Here is a 19,133-nt window from a genome sequence, read left to right as displayed (position 1 = left end):
TATAGATAAAGTTTTTTTATAATGAAGACGTTCATCACATTTTTAATGGGACACTCTACATGTTGTAGAAGGGGAAAGAGCTAGGATTATGTGGCATACAGACCCAATAAACTGTTTTTGCAGACATTAAAAGAATCAAGACTACAAAGTATAACATGGAGAATATAGTTAATAACACTGTAATAGCTCTGTTTGGTGACAGATGGTAACTAGATTTATTGTGGTGATCACTCTGTTAGGTATAAAAATGTTGAATAAACACTGGACACCTGAAACTAATAAAATACTGTATGCCAACTCTGTGTCAATAAAATAAAATAATAAGGAACTCTGAAACACTATGAAAGAAAAAGAATTCAGACTGTTGCAAGGTAAAAAATTATATAGCAAGTCAGGGAATCTCTTTGAGCTTCAAGTGTCATTTTATTTTAATTATTTTATTTTAATTAAAGTATAGTAGACATACAATTTATATTAGCTTTAGGTAGGCAACATAGTGATCGACAATTCTATACATTACGCAATTGAGCTTCTGGTCCCTTATTAACAAAATATGATAATCATAGTAATTTTCTCAGGAGGCATTGTGAGAACTGAATGAGGCGATGTATATTGTGTTTAACCTGGCACCTCGACTGGGTAGCACATAGTAACTGTGAGCTCTCGTTGTTTTCATAATTGTCAAATGTGGTTAATAAACAACTAGAATGGAATATGAAGAAATGATAACAGTTGTGTTAGGGCGGAAGGATTATGGGTGATTTTTTTCCCCTTATTCTCCAAACTTTGTATATTGTTGATTCATTTTGTTTAATAATCTTACCCGCTTTATCGAGGTGTAATTTATCTCTAAAACTTGCCCATTTTAAGTATACAATTCAGTGATCTTTGAGACATGTCCAGAATTGTGCCACCATCACCACAATCCAGCACCCTTGAAAGAGCCCTCAAGCACATGGTTAGTTGCTTGCCCTCTACACCCTAGCCTCAGGCAGCAACTAGTCTGCTTTTCTGCCTCTACAGACTTATTTTTCCAGACTTCTCATACGCATGGAATGGTACAGTATATGGTCTTTTAAATATGGCTTATTTAAATTGATAATTCTCAGAGGTTCAACAAATAGTTTGTTACTGCCATTGTAAAACAAAAACAAAGCATGTACTGTCACTACAAAAAGAGAAATGACAATTACGTGACATGCAAGAGGTGTCTGCTAAAGCTGCCGTGCAAAGCCGACTGCAGTACAAAACCCATATCACGTCAATACCTTGCGCCCTTAAGCGTATACAATGTTACATGTAAATTCCACCCATCAAGGTCGACTGAAGAGTTTAATGAAGGGACTGTTTGCAGAAAGGGTGGTAAAATGAAGGGAACCACTAGGGCCACCTCTAAGGCTTCATCAGAGAGAAGATGCTCCCACCTCTGGGCCTAAAAGAAAGAGCAATGTTACTGGGACTTGGGCAGAGCTGGAGTCACAGCGGAGGGACGGCCTGGTAGAGAATGCGGCTGCCGCCAGCACCAGCACCAGGCCCTGCAGGGAGGGAGCAGGTGGGCGACAGGAATCAATACGCCAACCCCGTTCTCCAAGCTCCATCTGCTCTTCTGCTGGGGCCTCTTACTGGTCCAACCCAGCTGGCAGGCAGTGGTGTGAACCCCCAGGTGACACAGTCCCTACAGGTCAGCCTCTGGGGCAAGAGCAGAGCCTAGCAGGGCAGAGAATGTGTGTACAGAGGCCAGAGACAAGCCAGCACACCGCTTCCCCAAATGTGTCTCCCTGCCTCTCTACCCTCCTCCAGCACAATACGTAATCCCTGGAAGGGCTCTGAATCCTTTCCCCAGGCCACGGATGCTCTTTCCACATTCCAGCCCTTAACCTAACCTTAGAGATCTCGGCAGGGGTAGTTTCCCCAACTGGCATTTCATTCTTCTGGGAGAGCACTAGTGTATTTTGCTCTGATTATTTATTTATTGGCCTGGCTAACTCTGAGAGGCAACCACGTTTCCCTGGAGGGGAATGGCTGTTTTATTCATGATGCCTGGAATGGCACCTGCCACATGGGAGGGCCACATAAATATTTGCTGAACTGAGGAGTGTCCTCCAATTCTTTTATGCTTCCCCCACCCCAACAGCACCTACCCCGTGCCGTCTACTGGCTCAGAGGATGGATTCTAGTATGCTGGTGAGAGATGAATAATCTCAAATGTCAGAGTTTCTTACTGGGTAAGTCAAGTTCATTATGGCCTCAGGTTTTAGGACTATGGTAATAACCTAATGAAGGTGGGAAGAAAAAGGCATGAATGTCTGTCTTGTACCAATACAAAATGATTTCCTTGGTTTTAAGCGGTTCCCATTGTTTCATTTAGTCGACAGCATCCATGCCATGTGAAATCAGCCTCTCTAAATTTTTTCTTGGCACTGAATGGAACTTGTTATCTCTGGTTAGAGAGACATCAACCGCCCCTGAAACAGACCAGACAGGGTATATATACCTAAGACAAGAGCGAAGCGGAGGGAAATCAAAGCAGACATACACAAATAGTAGGAACTCTGTCAATGTGAGGAACCTGCTTTTGAAATTATCAGACATTTCTCCCCTTAGCTGGTTCTGAAACATCTGCAAAAATCTTCAAAGGAAAAGAAAAGAAACAATGATTTTCAAATTTAGTCACCCTCTCAGCCAAAATAGATGATTCTATGTGCAGCCTGCCGGCCAGTGGATTTTCTGACTAACCATCACCATGAACATTCCAACAGGGGCATTGTCTTCCAATAGGGTCCGTAGCAGGGAGCCTCTGAGCTGACTCTCAGCCTTCTGGTCCTATGGCTCAGAGGACGCTCAGGGGGCCACAAAATTGGGATGAGCCCCACAAAGCCGGGTGGAAAAATTCCCAATGCTGGGCCACAGGACAAAGTTAGTTCTCTGGAAAGAGGAGAAGGGATGAAGTTTGGGAGGATAATTACTAGCTCTCTAGAAAATACTCAGTGAATTCAGTGCACCCAGATTACCCTGCAAATCTCCTTCCAGGAATAGTCCAGAGAGCAAAGTGATGTAGTGGGAACATGATCCTTTGCAAAGACCCATGTCCATACCCTGGCTCTGGTTCTGGCTCTGCCCTTACTGACTGGGGGACCTGAAGGTTCTTAGGAGCCTATTAAAAAGAATTTCCTGTTGGCTCCTTCCTAGGAAGGCAGCATAACAAACATAGTGGGAAGGGCTTGGCTTTGGAATCATACAGAACTGAGTTCGAATGTGAGTCTGTTTTTGACTGGACTGTGTGATACCACTTTTGCATAGGATTTTTAGCTGGGCACATAGCCACCAAGGGAACGCTACATTCCCAATTCCTTATGGCCACCTAAGTTCTGGGGTTGTGAGTGGGAGTGAGTGTGTAGCTTCCTCATTTGCTCTGAAAGTGTTAAGAAGTGTGTCCTGCCCTTCTCCCTTTTCCTATTGTCTAGAAAGTAAACTTGGTGGGGGAGTCATCTTGGATCAAGCAAATGCCCTGGGTGACTGAGAGAAGCAAACAAAATTCATTTCTGGAACAATGCAATGTCTATCCAGGCTTCACTGAATGCCACAGATAAAGTTCCAAGACACATACTCACAGTAAAGGCAAGACACAGACTGAGAAAAAGATACTTGCAAATTACATATCTGACAAAGGACTTTGTCTTGGTTTGGGCTCCTATAACAAAGTACCATCAATTGGGTAGCTTACAAACAACTAAAATTTATTCTCAAAGTTTTGGAAACTGGAAGTCTGAGATAGGAGATACAGCATGAGTAGGTTCTGGGGACAGCTGGTTTCTTGTATCCTCATATGGTGGAGAGTGGGCTAGAAAGCAATCTGGGGTCTCTTTATATAGGGATCCTAATCCCATTTATGAGGACTCAACCCTCATGGGTAGATGACTTCCTCATGTCCTTATGACTTCCCAAGCATCCCATTTCCTAATATCATCACACTGGGGATTAGGATTTCAACATGGGAATTTTCAATCCATAACAGACTTGTATCTGGAATACACAAAGAACTCTTTCAAGTCTATAATAAGATAAACAACCCAATTAAAAAGTGGGCAAATGATTTGAATAGACACTTTACCAAAGAAGATAACCAAATAGCAAATGAGCACATGAAAAGATGCTCAAAATCATTAGGGAAATGCAAATCAAAACCACAATGAGCTACTATTTCACACCTACCACAATGGCTACCATCAAAAACAGACAATAACAAATGCTAGCAACCATGTGGGGAAGTCAAAATCCTCAAATATTACTACTGGTGGGAAGCTACTTTGGAAAACAATCTGGCAGTTTCTTCAAAACTTAAATTTACCATATGACCCAGCATTTCCACTCACAAAGAAATGAAAACATATGTTGACACAAAGACTTGAATAATGTTCATGGCATCATCAATCATAATAGCCCAAAGTGGAAACAACCAATTAGTGAATGGATAAATCAAATGAACTATATTCATACAATGGAATACAACCACATATTATATAACTCCATTTATGTGAAATGTCCATAAAAGGCAAATTGTTAGAGACAAATAAACTAGTGGTTGCCTGGGCCTGAGAGTGGGGTAAATGAGCATTAAAGGTCTTATGGGGATAATGTAAAAATCTTAATACTCAATTATGGTAATGCATGATAATGTATGCATACACAATTGGTATATTGTATATACATATATTGTATATACAGTTGTGTATATTGTATATAACAGTTGTGTATACCACAACTCGGTAAACTCACTGAATTGCATGCCTGACATGGGTGAATTTTATGTATATGAACTGTATCTCAATAAAGTTACAAGACATAGGCTCACAGCCACGGCCACTCCACCCTCACTCATTAATGCCAGTGCCGTCTCTAGCTCACAGAGCTCCAGCCAAAGGAGAAGGTGGCGGGGGTAGGGGCAGGTAAGTAAGGAGGTCTCTGTACCATGACTGGTGCAAGGCAGACTGCCCACAAATCCACCCGTGGTAAAGCACCCAGGAAGCCACTGGCTACAAAAACTGCTCTCGAGAATGCGCCCTCTACTGGACAGGTGAAGAAGCCCCATCATTACAGGCCTGGTACGGGGGCACTCGTGAAATTAGTCATTATCAGAAGTCCACTGAACTTCTGATCTGCAAACTTCCCTTCCAGCGGCCGGTGTGAGAAACCACTCAGGACTTCAAAACAGATATGCACTTCTAGCATATAGCTATGGGTGCTCTGCGGAAGGCAAGTGAGGCCTATCTGGTGAACCTTTCTGAAGACACCAACTGGCATGTTATCCATGCCAAACGTGTCACAATTATGCCAAAAGACATCCAGCTAGCACGCTGCATACGTGGAGAATGTGCTTAAGAATCCACTATGATGGAAAATATTTCATTCTGTATATAAAAAAAAAAAAATTTGCTTCTTTCCTGTTATTTGTAGTTCTGAATGTTAGATATTTTTTTTCCATGGGGTCAAAAGGTACTGAAGTATATGATTGCAAGTGGAAAACCAGGGGGGCAGACATTAGGTATTGGCAGCTTTCCCATTTTCATTTCTGTGTGAATTTCTAATATAAATATGGCAGCATAAAGCATTCATGCAAGTCAAAATGTTTCAGTGAACATGTTTCAGCAGTCTGGCTTTATAATAATTATAAATAAACCTGCTACATTTTTCTGGACAATGCCAGCACTTGGATTTTTTTTTTTTAAACAAGTAAATTTATTGATGGCAACTACATGGGTGTTTGTAGCATTTTTATCATACAGCAGATTCCATCGCACTACACTTTTCCGACATGCAAACACATGTTTCTAATGTTGTCTGTCTTCTGTGTAGTTCCTGTCAGTTTGCTATTAAAATACATTACACTACAAAAATAAAAATGAAAAGACGGAGACTTTTATGCATTGGCCTTTCTTTTAAGAACTAGAGCAAAAGTAAACTAAAAATGTTTTCAGATACATAAAAGTCAAGGCAGGTTATCAGCAAGAGTTTTTTTTAATAAAAGGAGATTTTAGAGCATATACATAAGCAAGAAGAAAAAAATATGTGAGAAGGAAGGTTGGGGATGCTAAAAAAAAAATGATGAACAAATAAACAAACTAGAAGAGAAAGAAATTTATTAACCTGATCCAAGGCAACTTTTAAAGCTTATGGTAAACAGTGTATTTATGTCAGATGTTTTCTCTTTACAAACAAATTCAAGCAAGGAGGTGTGCCGTCACTATTTCTCTTAATGGTGTTTGGGCCATTTGTGAAACAAGAAGAAATCAAAGGAATAAGAATTGGAAATAAAACCATTCTTTTTTTTTTTTTAAAGATTTTATTTATTTATTAGACAGAGATCAAAAGTAGGCAGAGAGGCAGGCAGAGAGAGAGGAGGAAGCAGGCTCACTGCTGAGCAGAGAGCCTGATTGGGCTCCATCCCAGGACCCTGAGATCATAACCTGAGCCGAAGGCAGAGGCTTTAACCCACTGAGCCACCCAGGCGCCCTGGAAATAAAACCATTCTTATTTGCAGACTGCATGGTTATCTTCTCAGAAAATCCAAAAATTTTTAAGAATTATCTTAAGATATTTATCTTAAGATAAGAATTTATCTTAAGAATTTATAAATAAAAAAATTTATAAATAAATTATTAAGATAGGAGATTTTAGCAATATTGATAAAAAATCAACACACAAAATTCAATTATATATCCACCATGCCACCAACAATCAGTTTAAAAATATAATTGAAATGATAGGCTTTATAAGAGAAACAAAATATGCAAAGTACTTTTACTTAGGAATAAATCTAACCAAATACATTCAGGCTTTTTATGGAGAAAATTGCAATAATTTCCTAAAAGACATTAAACGAAACTTAGATAAATTAAGAGATAAATCACGTTATTGGATAGGGAGATTCATATTGTAAACATGTCAATTCTTCACAATGCAGTTCAAGTCTGTTCAAAAAAAAATCCTAACAAGATCATCCATAAAACTTGAAAAACCAATTCCAAATTTATACTGAAGAGGAAAATGTCAAAGTGTAGCTACAACACTCCTGAGAAGACAGAGTATTGGGAATTATACTGCCACATAGCAAGATATTAATATAAAGTGATTAAGACAGTATGCAGGAGCAGGGATAAATAGACCAATGGAGAAGGAGAGATAAGAAACAGACCTAAACATATGTGGAAACTTGATTTAGTACAAAGCAGACATTGCTTAACCATGAGGGAAAGGATGGACTATTTAATAAATGATGCTAGAACAACTGGTTGTCCATGAGGAGGAGGGGCAGACAGAATCCCTATCTCACACCATGTCCAAAAGCAATTCCATTTTGGACTCCATGTGGATTAAGCACTAAACAATGAAAGACAAATCTATACTTGGGATCAAATTGAATAAACACACACACACACAGTGTGTGTATATGAAATTTGGGGAAGACTAAAATAAGGTCTGTAGTGTGGTGCACAGTATTTCCTAGTGTCAGTTTCTAGGTTTTTATGTCATGCTATAGTTAGATAAGATACCACCATTGGGGAAGGCTGAGGGAAGTGTCCACGGAAGAACTCCATGCATTATGTTTGCAACTTCCTGCATCTACAATTATTTTAAAATTAAAAGTAAGGTGAAAGGAAAGTTATAAAATGTTTAGAAGACAATATGAAATGTTTATGACCTTGATGTGGGAGAGTTTCTTTAGCCAAGATTGAAGAGGCAGAAACCATAAATATAGGTTAATAAACACAATGACATTGTAGAGTTAGGAATTTCTTCATGAAACCACACCAAAAATAAAAATTAAGGGAAGACATGTGCCCCATATGTAATCACCATTAAACAATTAGTATCCAGAATATAAAAATAACTATGAATCATTAAGAAAAAGAAAAACAACTCAATAGGAAAATGGGCAAATAGATAATAGACACTATTGGCGAAGAAATTCAAACAGTCCAAAAGCATATGAAAAACATCTCTTGGTTTCTGTAGTAGTCAGGGATGAGTTACATAAAATCCCAATGAAATAGCATTTCATAGTGGAAAAAATAGAGCAAAAACTTAAAAAAAAAAAAAAGTATCAAGCACCGGTAAGGATATACAGTTACAGAAAGTCACATATACTGAGGAAGGAAGCACATGGAACAGTGCTTGGCAACCGCCATTAAAGCTGAGTGCACACATAGCACAAGGCCCCAGTGTGCAGGAAAGAGTAGGGAACAATACAGATGCTCATCAGGGTTGAAGAGATAACACTGTCATATATTAATATGATGGAATATGAATGGCTATTAAAGTGAGCAAACAATAAGCCTGGAAAACCAGATGAATGGATTTCACAAAGAGTAGTTTAAATGAAGGGAGCCAGATGCTAAGGAATGCGTAGAGGAGAACTCCATCCCCAGGACACGCCAAATTAGCTACATTCTTCAGGGATGCAGACACAGGGGGTAAAACAAAAAGAGAAGTAAGAAAGTGATTACTTCAAAAGGCAGGAGAGTGGGTCCTGAGGGAGTGGGGTGGGCATGTGATCTGCTTTTGATCTGGGAGAAGCAGACAGAGGGCATCTGGGGTGTTAGCAAACATTCTCAATCTAGACCTGGTCATGGTTTTATCAGCGTCCACTTTGTAACTATTTGGTGGTTTGTGTGGTAGATGGACTTTTGTGTATGAATATTACCTGAAGAGGAAAAAAGGTAGAACATACACCGTTTTACATTTCTGCCATCACAGGGTTAATCACCAGGTCATGTGAAGATGCAAGTTATGTGAGAGCGGGAGCCAGGTCGAATGTGCCCTTCCAGCCTGGCGAGCACTTAGTAGGTGCTCAACAATTGCTCCATGAGTAACTAGCAACCTGCTACCATTTAAAATGAAGCCTGGACTTATGAAATTGCATCTGCTTTTACAGCCTAGCTTAACCTCTTCTGCAGGAGTGACAGAGCAAGACTCAACCAGCAGCCTTACTTCCTGTGGACTTCATGACTAGCAGAAAGCAGGAGGCCGAGCAGAGGCCATGGGCACATCCAGCTGACTCCGCGAGGGCTCGTCTAACACCTACATTCTGCTAGACAACTCAGAGTCGAAAAGGACAACTCAGCTGGATGGCAGCCTACAACTGAGCAACTCTGCTGTTTATAGCCTTCGGCATCCATCAGTGGGATGGTCTTTGGCAGGAGGTGTCGGTGAAATGTTCCCGCATGGAGCCAGCTCCTGTCTAGAGAGGTCCCTCTAGAAACTTCAAACAATGACAATGGTCCCAGACTTTTGGCACAGTTTATGGTTCCCTACCTATGACCCAACGTCACGCTGCTGAGCCCAGCCTGCCTGCTAAATGACAGCAGCTCACCTCTCCTACATGGGCTCCAGGGGACAGAGGGATAAAAAGAAGAGGTCAGGAGTTCACATGGTCATTTTTTACACAGGCAAATCATGGCCTTGCAGTTCAGGCAGAAAGTCTGCGTTTCTGTCTTCCTGGCAGAAAGTCTGCATTTCTGCCTTCCTGCCTCCATAGGCTTGGAATCTGGTCATTGGTTAATCTGGAGTCATGTTAACCCAGCCATGGTTGAGTCATGAATGACCAAGGAGGCTGGGTTTCACATATGAAATGGTCTGTGCTGAGTCAGGTGTGTTCACATGTCCATTCACTGAATAAGCACACACTGAGTGCCAACTGTGGGCAGGCATGGTGCTAGGGGGCACAGTCCATGTCCAGCAGGGGAAACTCAGGTTACCATCTTAGACTAGGCTGATGTTGGTATTCTCAAGAAGAAGCAGATAAGGTAGAATTGATACACTGTCTCAAAGTATCAGTCCTTGAGGGGTCTGCTTGAGTTTGGAAAGATGGAGTTTTAGGACCAAGGAGAGGAAGCACCTGACCCTATCACTGGATTTCTCATGGCAAGTTCTAGAAAAGGTGGGAAAACGTAAATGTTTGCAACATAAAGTCTTGGATGTCTGGACTAAAAAGAGAGACACCGATATTTGGGGAAAGACCCCAAACTTTTAACATCACGCAGGGAAGAGCAATTATTCTTTTTGAAGAGAGGTATCTTGGTTCTGTGTTAGAAACAGCGTGCCTGGCTGTAAAAATATCAGCACAGTCCCTCTTCATGGCCCCACAGCATTTACGGAGCACGCCTTAATGCTCAGACTGCATTTGGGTAACAGGAGACAGGTTGAGCCACTCATCCCTGAAAAACAATGGGCTCCATGCTCTGATAGGACTGCAGGAGACAGTGGGCCTTTTTTTCTGAGTTCATCTGGGCACATTTTTTACCTTGATCACTCCTGCCAAAGAAAGCAAAACATCCAGTGATCATGCAAGAAGCATGTCTGCTAATTCGTAAGTGTTGACACTGGGAGGTGACAGGCAAGTACAGAGCTGTTTATAAGAAGAGTATGCGTTTCTGATCATTTAGGTAGTTAAACTTCTTGAATTTAAGCTAAGAATTTCCACTTCGTGTAATGTTTTTTGAACAGGACATGAAAGTGTTTGTGTGAAATACAGTTATTTGTGACGATATATTTACTTAATTAAAGAATTTTATGCCTTTGGAACTCTTGTTTAATTATGGATTTGAATGTTTTAAAAAGTATAAAAAATAAACTATGGCAGGACCTTCGAGAAATTGTGGAAGAAATATTAATCAAACATTAAAGGAGAGAGCAGTTAGACAGATTTGAAACTCTGCAGTGAGGAACCTTCTTCATGTATTTTGAAGAAAGAGAATAACCATTAGAACCCAGAAAACAGAAATCCTCTGGGAGGGACCGAAAAAGGAAATACCAGATGCAGAATGTAGAACAAGCGGTAACCAGCGGAACACGGTAACACAGGATTTTCATACTATGACAGTGCGTCCTATGTGGGGCAGCATGTGGGGAATGCCTGCTGAAGATCTTGGCTGTGAGCCACAGTGGATTCAGAAGCCAGGTGGGCCTTTTTTGAGTCATCATGGCGCCACTGTGATGTCTGGTTTGGAGAAGGGCAGTCCTGGGAAAGACTGCAATTATCTGGGAAGATGGGATGAATCTGTGCCAAAGTAGGGGTGCCTGGATGAAGGGAAGAGCCAGTCTATGAAGCAAGGCAGGGACAGAGTTGACAGACCTTGGTGGCATTTGGATGATGGAGAAGGAGAGCCGGATCCGATGACGATTCTGGTGAAGAGGAGCCCAGAGTGCAGAGGTCACAGCCTCAGGGGTAGGCCTCAGATGAGTTTGGCACATGGGCATGTTGGGGTCTTTGTGGAACTGTCAGAGGGATCACCCAGTAAGAAAGTTTAGGAGTGGGAAGGAGAATTTGAGAGGGCAGAGGGAGAGGAAGACCTCATGACCTCTCTGCATTACTGACCTTTCAACGTCCCTTCCACATCATCCTGGGGTGGAGTATGGACTCCTGGTTCTGGTGGGGAGATTAGCCCCTGGAGCTCCTTCCCTTGCTGCATACACAGGCCAGGCCAGCAGTGATTCTTGGCTTACAGGGTGGATAGCCTAGACTAGACTAGACTAGAATAGAATGAGCCCTCTGCTCTACCCAGCTTCTTTTAACAATTCAGCTCAAAAGAAATAGCCTCCATCATGGGAAGCTGTAGTTCCCAATGCCTCAAAGTAGTCAACTTGGATTTTTTTACCCCCAGTAAAAGACCTCCCCTGAAATGGGGTCTTGTGACTCTCTCTTGTTCAAACCAAAATGAATGTCAAAAGGCATTTTGGCACTGTGTCTGCTGTGTAGCCTCAGAACTCATGACCAAATTCCTCATGGGAACAGAGCCAGGGTAATGCTCAGGAACTAGTTCACAAAGAACAGTGTTTCTTGGAAGAGCACATTCTCGAATGCTCGGCCTACACCTGGATGCACGGGTTTGCTCTGAGAAGCTGGACAAACGTTTGCAAGTGCCTGACCTGTGTCAGGTGCCGTGCTATGCTCCAGGGGATGGGAAGTGGCCTGGCCGCCATTCCTTCTGTCTGCTCCAAGCAGAGGTGAGGCAGAGATTTCTTGGGACCTGCAGGGGCAAGGGAAGCCGGTCTCGGGTACGTCTTGAGGAGGCAATGAGGAAGGCAAATCCATGACAGAAAAGCAAAGCAGTAAAAAGAAGACCATAGGAAACAAATGTGGTTGTTAGCCTTCCCTAAAACCCTCAATTTTCGTACCTTAAAACAGGAACGTCTCCAGGAAGATTATTTTTATATTAATAAAAGGTGAGGGGCGCCTGGGTGGCTCAGTGGGTTAAGCCGCTGCCTTCGGCTCAGGTCATGATCTCAGGGTCCTGGGATCGAGTCCCACATTGGGCTCTCTGCTCAGGAGGGAGCCTGCTTCCCTCTCTCTCTCTCTCTCTGCCAGCCTCTCTACCTACCTATGATCTCTCTCTGTCAAATAAATAAATAAAATCTTAAAAAAAAAAATAAAAATAAAAGGTGAATCGGAGGTTTCATTTCTATTGGGGACGTTACATATTGCAGTTAAGGAGAAAAGTCAAAGGTTATCGGGAAACTTATCACACTGAACTAAAGGTTTTGTTTCTTTCAATTTGCTCTAAATTGGGGGTGTAATCTCACCTAAAATTTGTATTTTTATATAATAAAGTCAAAATTTATTTTGATGGTTTATTCACTGCTAGCCTGACATTTTAAAATGATCTTTCTACAAAAACATAACTGAGGACAATCTATGAATTATTTATCCAGGCCTAAGGGAAATCTATCTGTGAGATCTGAAGATTAGTTATAGGCATAAAATACTATTGACAGAGCTTATCTGAAAGGTAGGTATAAGAAAGTAATTTGGGTCTCCTGGGTGGCTCAGTTGGTTAAGCAACTGCCTTTAGTTCAGGTAATGATCCCAGGGTCCTGGGACTGAGCCCCATGTTGGGCTCGCTGCTCAGCGGGGAGCCTGCTTCTCCCTCTCCTTCTGCAACCTCTCCCTGGTCATGCTCTCTCTCTTCTCCCTCTCTCTCAAATAAATAAAATCTTTAAAAAAGAAGAAAATAGACAACTACGAATACATGTATGCATAAAAATGATCACTATCACAAAACTGTTTATTTATTTATCTATCTATTTTAAAGATTTTATTCATGAGAGAGAGCAGCAGAGGGAGAAGCAGGTTCCCTGCTGAGCAGCGAGCCCAACACGGGACTCAATCCCAGGACCTGGGATCATCACCTAAACTAAGGGCATTTGCTTAACCGACTGAACCACGCAGAAGCCCCACTATATTGTTTATAATAGTGAGAAACATGCTAAATGTGCAATGATAGAGAATTACATAAATTATTATGAGTATGACTACACAAAGTAGTCCTGTATTGCCATTAAAAATGATGACGCAAAGTATATTTCTGGAGGTCTGGATGTGACATCGGATATACAAATCTTACCACTTGCCCCTCTTTTCTGAGGATACTGGCTAATGAGAAACCAGCAGGCAAAGAGGAATCAAAATCCTAGCTTTATTACTGACCAGGCAAGCCCCAGAGACCCCCAGTGCGGGGTCGTCTTCAGCTGGCGGGAAGAGTGAGACCTGGAGCTGAAGCCAAGGTAGAGCCTCCTTCTTTCCCTGGATAGAGACCTACAGACCTGACTGTGGGGAGAGCTGGACCCACAGAACCTACTCTGAGTCCAGTTCCCCAGAAAGAGGAGGAGGAGAGAGACTGGTCTGTCTCATTTGCCTGACTGCAGCGGAAGGAAGAGGATAAGAGAAGCAGGTGCGGGGCCTTGCCTGGGGGAGTTCACCACTGGAAACAGGAAGTGAAGGAGAGGTCAAGGGAGCTCACCTCCTAAGAGCTAAACTTTTAACAATTTAAACCCTGTGCGCCAGCAAAAATGTGGCCCAATGTCGGGCCTCACCATAAGAGCTGTTTCTGGGGCGCCTCCGACTCTTGGTTTGGCTCAGGTCATGACCTCAGGGTCATGAGATCGAGCCCCGCATGGAGGCCTGCATCAGGCTGCACTCAGCACAAAGTCTGTTTGTCCCTTTCCTTCCTGCTCTGTCCCTGCCTGGCTCGCCCCCCGCCACGCATGCACACAGTCTCTCTTGCTCCCAAATAAATAAATCTTAGGGGGGCAAAAAAAGCGTTGTTTCTGCCCAGCAAGTAGGTGACTGTAGAGAAAAAAAGACAGAAGGCTGAGGTCCCTCCAACATTCTCCGAGGGAGAGGGGATGCTCCATTTTCTAACTGTTGTGGTAGGAATGTGAAAAGAAGAACCGTGTCCCTCTTCTCCAATATATATATTAACATGAAAAGAAAATTCATAATGTGATATTATACTATTTATATTCACAAAGATAAACTATAACACTTAAAACATATTTGTTCTTTATATTTTCTTCTTTCTTTCTTTCTTTTTTTTTTTTTTTTTTGCCATCAGCATTCGTGACTTGTGCTCTTAAAAAAGTACAAATAAAAAATACTAACATGAGGGGCAGCTGGGGGAAGTGTGCACCAGAATTCTTTATAATTACAACTCTTCTGTACTTCTAAATCCTTCCACAATGACAGTTTAAAATATACTAGCCTTGCAAACACTATCAGATTATGAGGAAAACATTGGAAGTCATAAACGTCTTCAGGTAAATTGGCTTTCCAGGTGCTTTCTGTCCTAGCCACATGGAGTAGTAGGGACTGAAAGTGCCCCCCAACTTGGAATAAATAAAAAACAGAATAAAATGTTTAAATAATGGTTTTTAAGACGTTGGGCAACAGGCAATGAAGGTCAGTGACCTCTGGGGGCTAGGAAACTATTGTAGAGGTGAGCTCTGTGGTTTTCCCCCAACTTGCTGCATGGAGTTTCTAGGGGTGCAGGGAGACAGGACCCAGGTGGAGCCCTGGTAGTCTCTCTGAATTGAAAAGAGGGATTGGGAGTTCAGGGAGGCCAAGGTGACTAGATTTTCCAGGGTAGAGTATAAGATAGGAGAAAGCTGTATGGAGAGACATTCCAGAGATCGAGAAAGCAGCCATCTAAGTACACTCATGTGCACAGCACATTCATATGAACACAGTACTCAAGGCTGTAAAACAGCCTATAGGATTAGGAGGAACAACCCTCAGAGGTCACACACAGCTGAATACAGTGCCTGCTCCCACAAGCTGGACCAAAAACCTCATAATTCACACAGCACTGGGCAGAATACACAGGAAAGTTCTGCCTCAGCAGTTGGGAATCATGAATTCTAGGTAGGATACTGTTCCAGGTTCACCCAACAAGTCATAAAGGCAATACCTAAGAGCAGCAAGCTGTTCCCAGGTAACTCAACTGTGTCCCAGAACAAAGCTCAAGAATATTTATAGGAATACAGAAATATCCAGTGCCCAGCCATGTCTGGCATCAAATAAAAAAATTGTCAGGCATGCAAAGAAGTAGCAAAATAAGACCCACAGAGAGGAGATTAATCACCCAATCGAGACTGACCCAGAACTGACACTGATGTTCGAGTCAGCAGGGAAGGTCATTAACAGAGGTACGATAACTGTTTTCCATATGTTCAAGAAGCTAAAGGAGCACGTCAAGTGGTAGTGTGGAAGATATAAAAAAGACTCGAACTTCTAGAGAGGAAGACACCCATGTCTGAGGTTGGATGAGTGGGGGACCAGACATCGCAGAGGATGGGCTAGTGAACTTGAAGGCAGCAATAGGAACTCTCCAAAATGATCCGACAGAAGCTACACAGAGAGAAAAAAGCCTGGGAGGAAATGGACAGAGCATCAGTGAGCCATGACACAATTTTAAAACAGCCTGATAAGGGTGTAAGAGAAGTCTCTGAAGGAGAATGGAATGAAAGGGGGAAACAGAAAAGATTGTTTGAAGAAATAATGGTCATGAATGTGCCAAATCTTATAAAAACTGTAAACCCACATATCCAAGAAGCTCAACAAAACATGACCTTTAGAAACATGAAGAAAGTTATGCCGAGGCATGCCCTAATCAGTTCACTCAAAACCAGTGACAGAGAGTAACTCTTATAAACAGCCAGAGAAAGAGGACCAGTTATGGACAAAGGAACAAAGATAAGTGTGACAGGAGTTATGTATCTCTGGAAAGAAGGTGAGAGAAGAGTGGAACATCATCTTTGAAGGGTTGAAATTAAAACAAAACAAAACAGAAACCTGCCAACCTAGAATTCTGTATCAAGTACAGATATTTTCTAAAACTGAAAGTGAATTAAAAAAAACAAAAACAAAAACAAAACAAACCTTTTCAGACATACCAACGCAAGAACTGCTGTATAAAATCAGGGAGTTCTTTGGGCAGAAGGAAAATGACCCAATATGGATCCAAACGAAGGAACAAACAGTTTCCAAAATGTTAACTTCATGGCTAAACAGTAAGATTTTAGAATTACTTAACTCTCTTTTGAAGACATTGGGCTGAGCAAAAATAATCACAATGAAGTGTGGAGTTTGTAAAATATGTAGATACGTGTGTGTGACCATAGGACAAAGGTGAGGGTGGAGAAATGGAGCCATTCTGGTGTCAATTTCCCACAGTGTGAGGGACTAAAACCCCACTTGGAGGCAGACATGGGAGGTGTGAAGGCACCATGCACTTTCTGTTGGGACTATTAGAGAAGAACACATGGGATGGGGGAGAAAGAGATCAGGTGCACCATGATTAGAGCCCCTGGAAAGAGACCTGGGCAGGAGGTAGGCACCTCTGCCTGGTCAGGCAGCACTCTGGGGCCAGGGGCCAGGGCCAGGGGAAGAGGCCAAAGCCAGCCTTGAACAAGCCATAGCCTCTAAGACTCAGAACTGAACTTAAGAGCAGCGAAAGGGGTCTTTGTAGACTTCCCTGTCACAGGTTCCAGCTTTAGGGTTCATGTGCATTATCCCAGAATATAATCAGCCAATTTTCCAACTTCCCAGCAGATGCCATATTGCATTTGATATTGTTGAGGCCAAATACCATAACATCATAAGGTAAGACATTCAAATGGAGAAACTGTTCTGTGAGACTGAGGAGCTGGAGGGAATAAGCACAATGAAAGGAAGGCATCAATCAAAGACCAAGTCAGAGTCTACATCGACAAGGCTAGATTGCACAAAATGAATTTAAATCAATTTAAATCAGGCTTCTAAATATACAGGGAAAGAATGCAAAGAAGCCCACACCTGCCTCTTAGTATGCTAGGTTTCTCCACATGTAATAAAGGATCTGGCTGGGAATGTTGGAAGAAAGCCTTCAATCCCTTTCACTGAGGAAATATCCTAGATACAGAGAGAATGGTTTGCTCAAGGATATGATCAAATAATAATAATCAGAATCAGGTCTAAGACTCAGGCTGCTTGACCTGCAATTCTCAGTTCTAGCTAATTTTTTTTTTTTAAAGATTTACTTATTTGAGAGCAAGAGATGGAGAGAGGGGCAAAAGGAGAGGGAAAGAGAGAGAGAATCCACAAGCAGACTCTCCGCTGAGCACAGAGCCCAACTCGAGGCTTGATCCAGGACCCTGAGGTCATGACTTGAGATGAAACCAAGAGTTGGATGCTTCACTGACTGAGCCACCTGGGTGCCCCGAGTTCTAGCTACTTTTAAGTTGGTGCATCTTTAAGATTTTTTTTTTTAAAGATTTTATTTATTTATTTGACAGAAAAAGATCACAAGTAGGCAGAGAGGCAGGCAGAGAGAGAAAGGGGAAAGCAGGCTGAGCTGAGCAGAGAGCCCAATGAAGGGCTCGATCCCAGAACCCTGAGATCATGACCTGAGCTGAAGGCAGAGGCTTAACCCACTGAGCCATCCAGGTGCCCCTAACATTTTTAAATGAAGTGTAATATATAGGCGGAAAAGTAACCAAAGGATTAGAAACTGAACACACCACCAGAACTAGTGCCAGATCAAGAAAGAGTATATTTCCAGCCCTTGAAGTCCATTTCTGGCCCCTTCCAGTCACTATCCCTTGAAAGTAACCACTGCCCCGACTTTCAAAAGCATAGACTACTTCTGCCTGTTTTTGTGATTTCTAGAAATGGGAATTTTTTTTTTTTTTTTTTTTTTGCTTCTTGTTGTACCTAAATGTTATTTTTGTGAGGTCCATCCATATTCCCGCGTATTCAAATAGATCGTTCACCCCCACTGCCATACACTATCCCATTATTTGGTTACACAACCATTTACTTATTCCTTCTACCAGATGCCAATGGCACTCAGGTGGTTTCTGGTACAGAACTTTCATAAAGGATGCTCTCATGAACATTCTTTTAGGTGTCTTTTGATGAATATATGTTCCCAGCTTTGCTAAATATATATTTAAGACCAGATTGCTGAGTTTTACGCTATGTATGTGTGAAGCATTAGTAGATACTCTAATCGTCAAAATTTCAATTCTGGCAATAGAAAATTTAAAAATCACCTGACTACAGAATTTTGTATTTGTTTCTATCCGGGTATTTGCCTTACATTGCAGCAACATCGCAGCTCATGACTCGGTCTGATCTCTGCCCTTGATCCCTGTGGTGCTGGGGGCTTGGGGCTGGGTGCAGAGTACCTGTTCTGTGAATACTTTCTTATTTAAATGCGCAAGGAACTGTACAGACATGGTTCTGCTTCCAGGAAAGAAGCACTGACTTCAGACACACGTGGGAAAGACAAAACAGCTCAGGAGAAAGAATAACTAAGCCAAGACTGGTTTTAAAAGTTGAGAACAGAGATCACGGCTCATAAATCTTTGCATTGCTCACATCACGTAACACAGCGCCTTCCCCAGAGGAGCTGCTCAAGAAGTATTTGCCAAATAAATGGGATCAAGATAGAAATGATCATGAATGGATTTTATCACATACAGCTCAAAGGAGAGTATGTTTCGAGATGGGAAAACAAGATGAATATAGACTGGGTAAAAGTTGGAGGAAAAAGTGCATTAATCCAAGTCTCATGGAAAACATTTCACATATGGAAAGCCACGTAAGCGGTTGATTAATTTTGTGGTCCCTTCTCCCCAAGCAGAGAAATCCTGGATCTCTTACCTTGATCCTCAACAATGTAAAATTGAAGAATGGACAAGTTAGAGTGACTGGAGGCTAACCCATTCCTCAAAAACCAGATGCATAGAATATTTGGAAACTTTCATTAATACCCAAGACAAGGGTATCTCTCTAAGAGACCAGATCTTAAGAACTC

At 41.9% G+C, this 19,133-nt stretch overlaps 1 pseudogene; it reads left to right on the top strand.

Moving 5' to 3' along the window:
* Nucleotides 1-4,969: 4,969 nt before the first annotated feature.
* Nucleotides 4,970-5,629, top strand: LOC116589914 (annotated as a pseudogene).
* Nucleotides 5,630-19,133: the final 13,504 nt, after the last annotated feature.

The sequence above is a fragment of the Mustela erminea genome, chromosome 5 (genome assembly GCF_009829155.1).
Source record: "Mustela erminea isolate mMusErm1 chromosome 5, mMusErm1.Pri, whole genome shotgun sequence".
In the NCBI taxonomy this organism is placed as follows: Eukaryota; Metazoa; Chordata; class Mammalia; order Carnivora; family Mustelidae; genus Mustela; species Mustela erminea.
Note: the sequence above shows the minus strand (reverse complement) of the source record. Positions and strands in the feature narration are given on the sequence as shown.